The sequence below is a fragment of the Leopardus geoffroyi genome, chromosome A2 (assembly GCF_018350155.1).
Source record: "Leopardus geoffroyi isolate Oge1 chromosome A2, O.geoffroyi_Oge1_pat1.0, whole genome shotgun sequence".
NCBI classification, from domain to species: domain Eukaryota; kingdom Metazoa; phylum Chordata; class Mammalia; order Carnivora; family Felidae; genus Leopardus; species Leopardus geoffroyi.
Window position 1 is genome coordinate 97,243,999 of NC_059331.1, and position 6,000 is coordinate 97,249,998.

At 38.5% G+C, this 6,000-nt stretch overlaps 1 protein-coding gene across 1 annotated transcript in view; it reads right to left on the reverse strand.

The window, feature by feature from the left end:
* Positions 1 to 5,711, reverse strand: part of CALCR (calcitonin receptor) — a 156,009-nt gene extending 150,298 nt beyond the window's left edge. The window contains exon 1 of the mRNA XM_045494793.1: positions 5,501 to 5,711. The gene's annotated coding sequence lies outside the window, so the exon portion shown is untranslated. The remainder of the gene's footprint in view (positions 1 to 5,500) is intronic.
* Between the last annotated feature and the right edge of the window lie 289 nt (positions 5,712 to 6,000).

Sequence of the window (6,000 nt, forward strand, 5' to 3'; positions counted from 1 at the left end):
TCTACTGGACATCATCACATGGGTAAGTCAAATGCATCATGTTCCAAATTAAATTCTTTATCTTCTGTCCCTAAAATATTCCTTGTCCAGACCACATGAAAGACATCCATCTCTCCTATTATCTGTGAAAGACACTTAGAATTGATCATACTATCAGCTCTCTCCCTCATTCATCTCACTTCCAATTTCTACCATTTGCCCATTTCCACCAAAGCTATCCCTACAATAATCTCCTGACTGTTTTCTCTTCTTTTCTATCTCCCACAAGGTGACCCTAACTATTTCTCCCCTCTGTTACTGCAATAAGCCTCCAGGTTTCCAGTTAATTTATATCCATTGCTCCTCCGACCTAATATCTCTCCTATCTTCTGGCTGCTGTGATCTACCAGAACCACAGATCTGATTATTTCAGTCCCCTACTTTAACTCCTTCGAGAAACCCCATTGTCTTCATGATAAAATGCAAATCCTTTAATGAGACAGGCACATAAGCCACTTGATGATCCCTGCTCTGCTGACCACCCCAGCACCAACCCAAATACCCATGGCTTCCTGAAATCACCATGTTGTTTTAAACCTCCAGAGCTTTTTAGAGTCTTGTGTCCTGCCTGTAGCACGCTTCATCTCTTCCCCTCCTTATTTGGCTTCTTCTGTCTTGTCATATCAATGCCGGATGATGTCCCCTTTAGGGTCACCTCCCTCAGAAAGCTTTTCTGATGCTCCGCTCAGTTCTGTTCCTCCCTGCTTCCACAACATTCATAGCATTTCTTTATTGGAGTACTTACCACACGATGGTGTAACTATCTGTTGATCTATCTGTGTCCTGCAGTTCCCAGGAAGCCCGGAGCTGTAACCTGTCACAAAATCCCCCAACTAGGACATAATAGGCATTTAGTAAATATGTACTGAGTTTAAAAATATGAGCAAAGCTTTAAGGATGGAAATTTGTTGAATGCGTTACAGGAGAATGACTAAGACATTTTGCAGGATGGAGGAAGGTAAGATTTGAAATGCCGGATTCTGAACTATGTAAGACAAGTAAAAGGCAGGGATGAAGACCAGGGCTGTGGAAAGAAACAAAATGCAAAGCAATGCAGCTTCACCACTGAACCACTGATGTAAAGTCCCCCCCCCCCACTACAAACCTCGATTTTGAGGCAACAGAATATAAACTGATATTGAGAGGTGAGGGCACAAGGGTTGAAAGTGAAGGATGGACTCCAAACCTGGAGTCAATTTTTGCAGCGTCATTATGGCTTCAGAACTGGAATTAGGGAATTGTTGTGGTTTCCAACTTGACTTGAATAGGAAAGATAAAATGGGATTATATCATGAAACATCTTAAATGCCTGGCTGAAGAGAGGGTTCTAAGTCTTATGGTCCCTCAGCAATCGCTGAATAATTCTGAACAGAAGGTGACAAAATGGGAGCTTAGAAAATAAGTCTGACCCTATTATATAACACCGAATGCATCAAGGAGGCTGAATGTAACTGAATATTAGGAGAATATTTAATTATTTTGTTAAAAATAATAAATGCTCAAAATAAAGGGGCGGCAGTGAAAGTAGAAGGAAGAAAAACGCAACATCCATACGAAAAACTGGGGGTAGCCTTGAGACTTGATAAGACAGAAGAAGACGTACATTTGCAACAGACATTTCAATGAGATAGAATGGTTAAATATTGATTACAAAAACAGAAAATATTTCACCAAGCTAGGTACTTTATTTCTTTGAGAAATATCTCCTTACGTTTAGAGTACTGTGTTCTTCTTTTACAAAGAATACCAATTTATGTACTATTTTTAATAAAGGGGGGCTTTTCATTTGAATGAGGACAGAATCTTAGACCGGTGAGGTATTCACAGGTACCCTGGAGGTATCGTGTGAAGTGACACAGGGCAGTGGCATAGAGCCACAGGCATAGTGGAAGAAGCATAGCCAGTTCTGATGACATATACATATTCTTGCCAAGCCAGCCTGGTGTTAGAGACCTTTAACTCTACTCTTTGATCAACTCTTCCTCCCCTAAAATTATCATTCTTAAAACAAAACAAACTACATTCCAATCAGATAACACTCTTTTCAGAATACCAATCCAAAAAAAATAGCATTTAGAAGCATTGAGGAATATATTCTGCTGACATTTTCTACCAATTCTTTGTCTCTAACTTATTCACGTCTAACATAAAATTCTAGAGACCCCAAACATTTCCATATGACCAGTTTTCTAAACTCATAAAGTAAAGCCAGAAACATACGTTAATACTGGCTCCTGTGTTTTGATAGAATTGAAAACAATTGTGACAACATAACCTATTATCAATTGATTTTAACCTTATTATATGGAGCTCTGGAAGATCATATTAACATTGAAAAGCACAAAGTTGTCACATAAAATAATGCTTTTGATTATAATTAAACTGGAAGAAACTCTCATACCAGAATGAAATGATTATTTATGTATTGGTCATTCTTTATTGGACACAAAATCCTTGAGGATAGGGATATGACGTATTTGTTTATGTATCTTCAGGTTTAATGCAATGCTTGGCATATAACAAACAATCAAAAATATTTTTTTAATGAATGACATTTAAAAAAGTATAACACTTACATAGAACCTACTGTGCACCAGGCACCTACCCACCGTGACTTACAAATATTAATTTGTTTAATTGTCATTAGAGAAATCTTTTACAAAGGAAATTAAGGCATGGGGAGGTTAGATTACTTGCCTGGAATTACAGCTTCTTAGAAAATGATGGAGCCAGGCATAAAACACAAGCATAGCCATTCTAGAATCTGTGCTCTTAACCAGTATTGCTTTTTAAAAACACTGCTGCCTTTAATTTTTAAGAAATGTTTGTAAATATATCTTTTATTACATTTTGAACTGAGAATAAGAAGACCTTGGTTTGTGTTAAATTTACATGGTTTGTGGCTTTGAGCAAGTTCATTAACCTAATGGGTCCTTAATTTCCTCATATGCAAAATCCAAATAATAGCTGGTACCTCAGAAAGCTCTTGTGAGCCTTAAATAAAGTAATTTATGTGAAAATGCTAGAACATAGTTGGCACCTGGGATATGTTAGTTGGTGTGCCAAAGACAATGGTACTATTTTCCTCCTTCTCTCCTTTCAAAGGGTACATATTTGCACATGACACATCATTCAGGTATTTTAAAAAATGAAAACAAATTCTATGTTTCTTAAAGCATTATTTCCAATATCTTTCCAAGCTAGAGCTAATTTACGAAAGCATTTTCTGGATGGTCAGGTAAGCTTCAAACTCAATAGCTTGTTTTCTGGAGAATAAAACATGTTTTTCCCGGAAGCTATTATGGTTTAAACATCTACCATCAGGGAAAACAATCTCTTTTTCTTCTAATTGGGAAATCAAATTAGATATAGTTTTTAAAGAAAAAAAGATTCAACCGACAGTAGAACATACGGCATTTATTTTCACCAAGAACCTCCAAAATTAACGGGCTCTACCAAATTTGACAGGAACCATCTCAAACAGTGGTTCCCAGTCAGGGCTTCACATTAAATCACATAAAAAAAAAAAAAAGTGGACCCTTCCTCAGATATTCTGATTTAATTGGTTTGGGGAAGGGTCTAGATAACCTTATTCTTTTGAAAGCTCTCCCATTGATTCTAATTTGCAGCCTGAGTTGAGAACACTGGTTTACGTTATCATTGAAAATATCACATCTCCTATTTCCATTTCATTTTTACTGCAGTAAAACACAACAGTAGATAATATCTTCATTCATGTCAACATTTAAAGAGTCTGAGAAGTTCACCAAGAACACAGTTGCCACAATACCACTATACTAAGATTTAGCTCCATTTCTTTAACTGATTGAAACAAATGCTACCTTTATACATCCATCATCATTCATTATCTGGAATTCAAATACATAACAAAATGGGAAACCAAAGCCGTATTTATATCAGGTAATTTTCTTCAACTCCAAGCATCATGAAACAATACAACTCTAAGATTATTTATGTGTTCTTGTGAATAAGTTATAATAAGGATTTCATGTTTACTCAGTGTATTGGTGTGGTCAATAAATAATCTTAGAGCATTTTACAATATGACTGAATATTATTCTTATGGCTATAGTTCCCAAAATTAACTGTAGATTAGAGGCATTGAACCAAAACAAATCCTGGCTGATGGATGTTTTCAGCTATGTTAAAATATTGAGTAGAAATGAGTGCCCACTGAGAATACTGACTTAAACTAAAGATGTTTGCAAATCTAATCACCTTAGTTCCTTTCATAATGTCAGTGTAGAGAACCAGCACTTTCTACTTTTATAAGCTGAGTTCTTTAACTGAACACATAGTAGGCTAGCAACATGCTATTACAAATTATGCTTTACAAATCCCACAACACTAAAAGCATTCCAACTCTAACTTTATTGGTAAGCCAAAGTGGCCCAAATGTATAAAATATTTGCTTTCTCTTACCATTTAAAACACACTCAAACTTAGACACTCTGCTATTTAAAGATTATTTTCAGTAACTACATGGTCACACTTTGGTTTCTTTTGAGCATTTCACTTTCCATCACCCAATAATTTCAACAAATAGCTTTGAACAGATGTCTTGGTTTAGGCTAACTAGAGCCACGAAATTGTCGGGGTCTCCCGAAGATCGGCAAATGGAACCCTGCCTCCTAGTCTCGCATACACCATATAATATTAGGTAAAGCTTTCAGGTAGAACTTTTCTTAGGCATATTTGCAAGGTAAAGCCTGAATAATGGGTTAAAAATCGAACTGGATTGTTGGAGTTTGACTTTGATTGGATTTCCTTGTACCTCAAGGAAAATGACTGCTTGGGGAAGAAGAATTCATCTGTTAGAGTTTTTCTTGATGTCTTTCACCCACGCTTGGAAAGAGCATCATGAAAAAAGAGTACCCTTTTGGAAACTACGCACACAACATATTTTTCCTAATAGGTGTGAAGAATGGCTGCTATGCATAAATGATTGTTGGAAAATAATTCTCTGTAAAACATGACTTAACAAGCAACGCCATTCACCACTGTACTCATTTCCAATATCCAGAACAACGATGACACATCACATAGATGCCGATATTATCTGTTTGTTAGTTAATAAACACCTTTTGGAAAAAATCCACAACCCTCAGCCCCGTAATTTTCATACCCAGTAAGTTGGAAAATAAAACTTTTGAGAGAAAATTGATATTAGTAACATAGTGAAAGTCACAAAAAATTCAGAGGAGCCTGCAATATGAAATCCTAAGTTGTAGCACCTTCCCAGGACAACCCTCTTTTCTCTAATCAAGGGTAAAGTGAGACGACCGAGACTAAAGCTGACCCTACATTTGACCCTCAAAGCACCACAATCAAACTGCAGTTTTGCAATCAAAAAACAAGGTACCTTGTGCCCTTCCACTGCTAACCATCCCCGGGAACATCCCAAAGCTTTAAGTCCCGTTCATTCCCAGACCCTCCTTACCTGGAATAGTCTCACAGGGCTGCTGGGCACAGCTCAGTAGAAGCGAAGGGCATTCGCAGGTGGTGGCTCCAGAGACTCAGGAACTCAAGCTACAGCGCCCATCTCCTGAGCAGGAGATGTCAGCCTCAGGGTGAGGTGCACGGGGTGCGCACCTCTCCAACCCCGGAAGGTCCGCGAGCCGCGCGGCGCAGCCCACCCAGTTGTCTGGGGGGCTGGCTTTCCTAGTTTGACGAGAGAGCAAACTGCGTTAGTCCTCAGCCCTCCTCCTGCCCTCCCTCCCGATTCCCTGACACTTTACTTCTGCCTTAACTGATGGTTTAAACCTAGACCCAGCGTGTATTATAGGCTAAAAGGTAACTGCTTTTTCCCCATGCGTTGTTTCCATCTCCCCAAAGTCCAGGAGGCTCACCTTCCGGGCGCCTTCCTTCCCTCGCCCAGCTGTGAGCTGTGCGCAAACTTCTCCCGACTTAAGAGTCTTATCCTCGCCCGCGCTCCCGCCC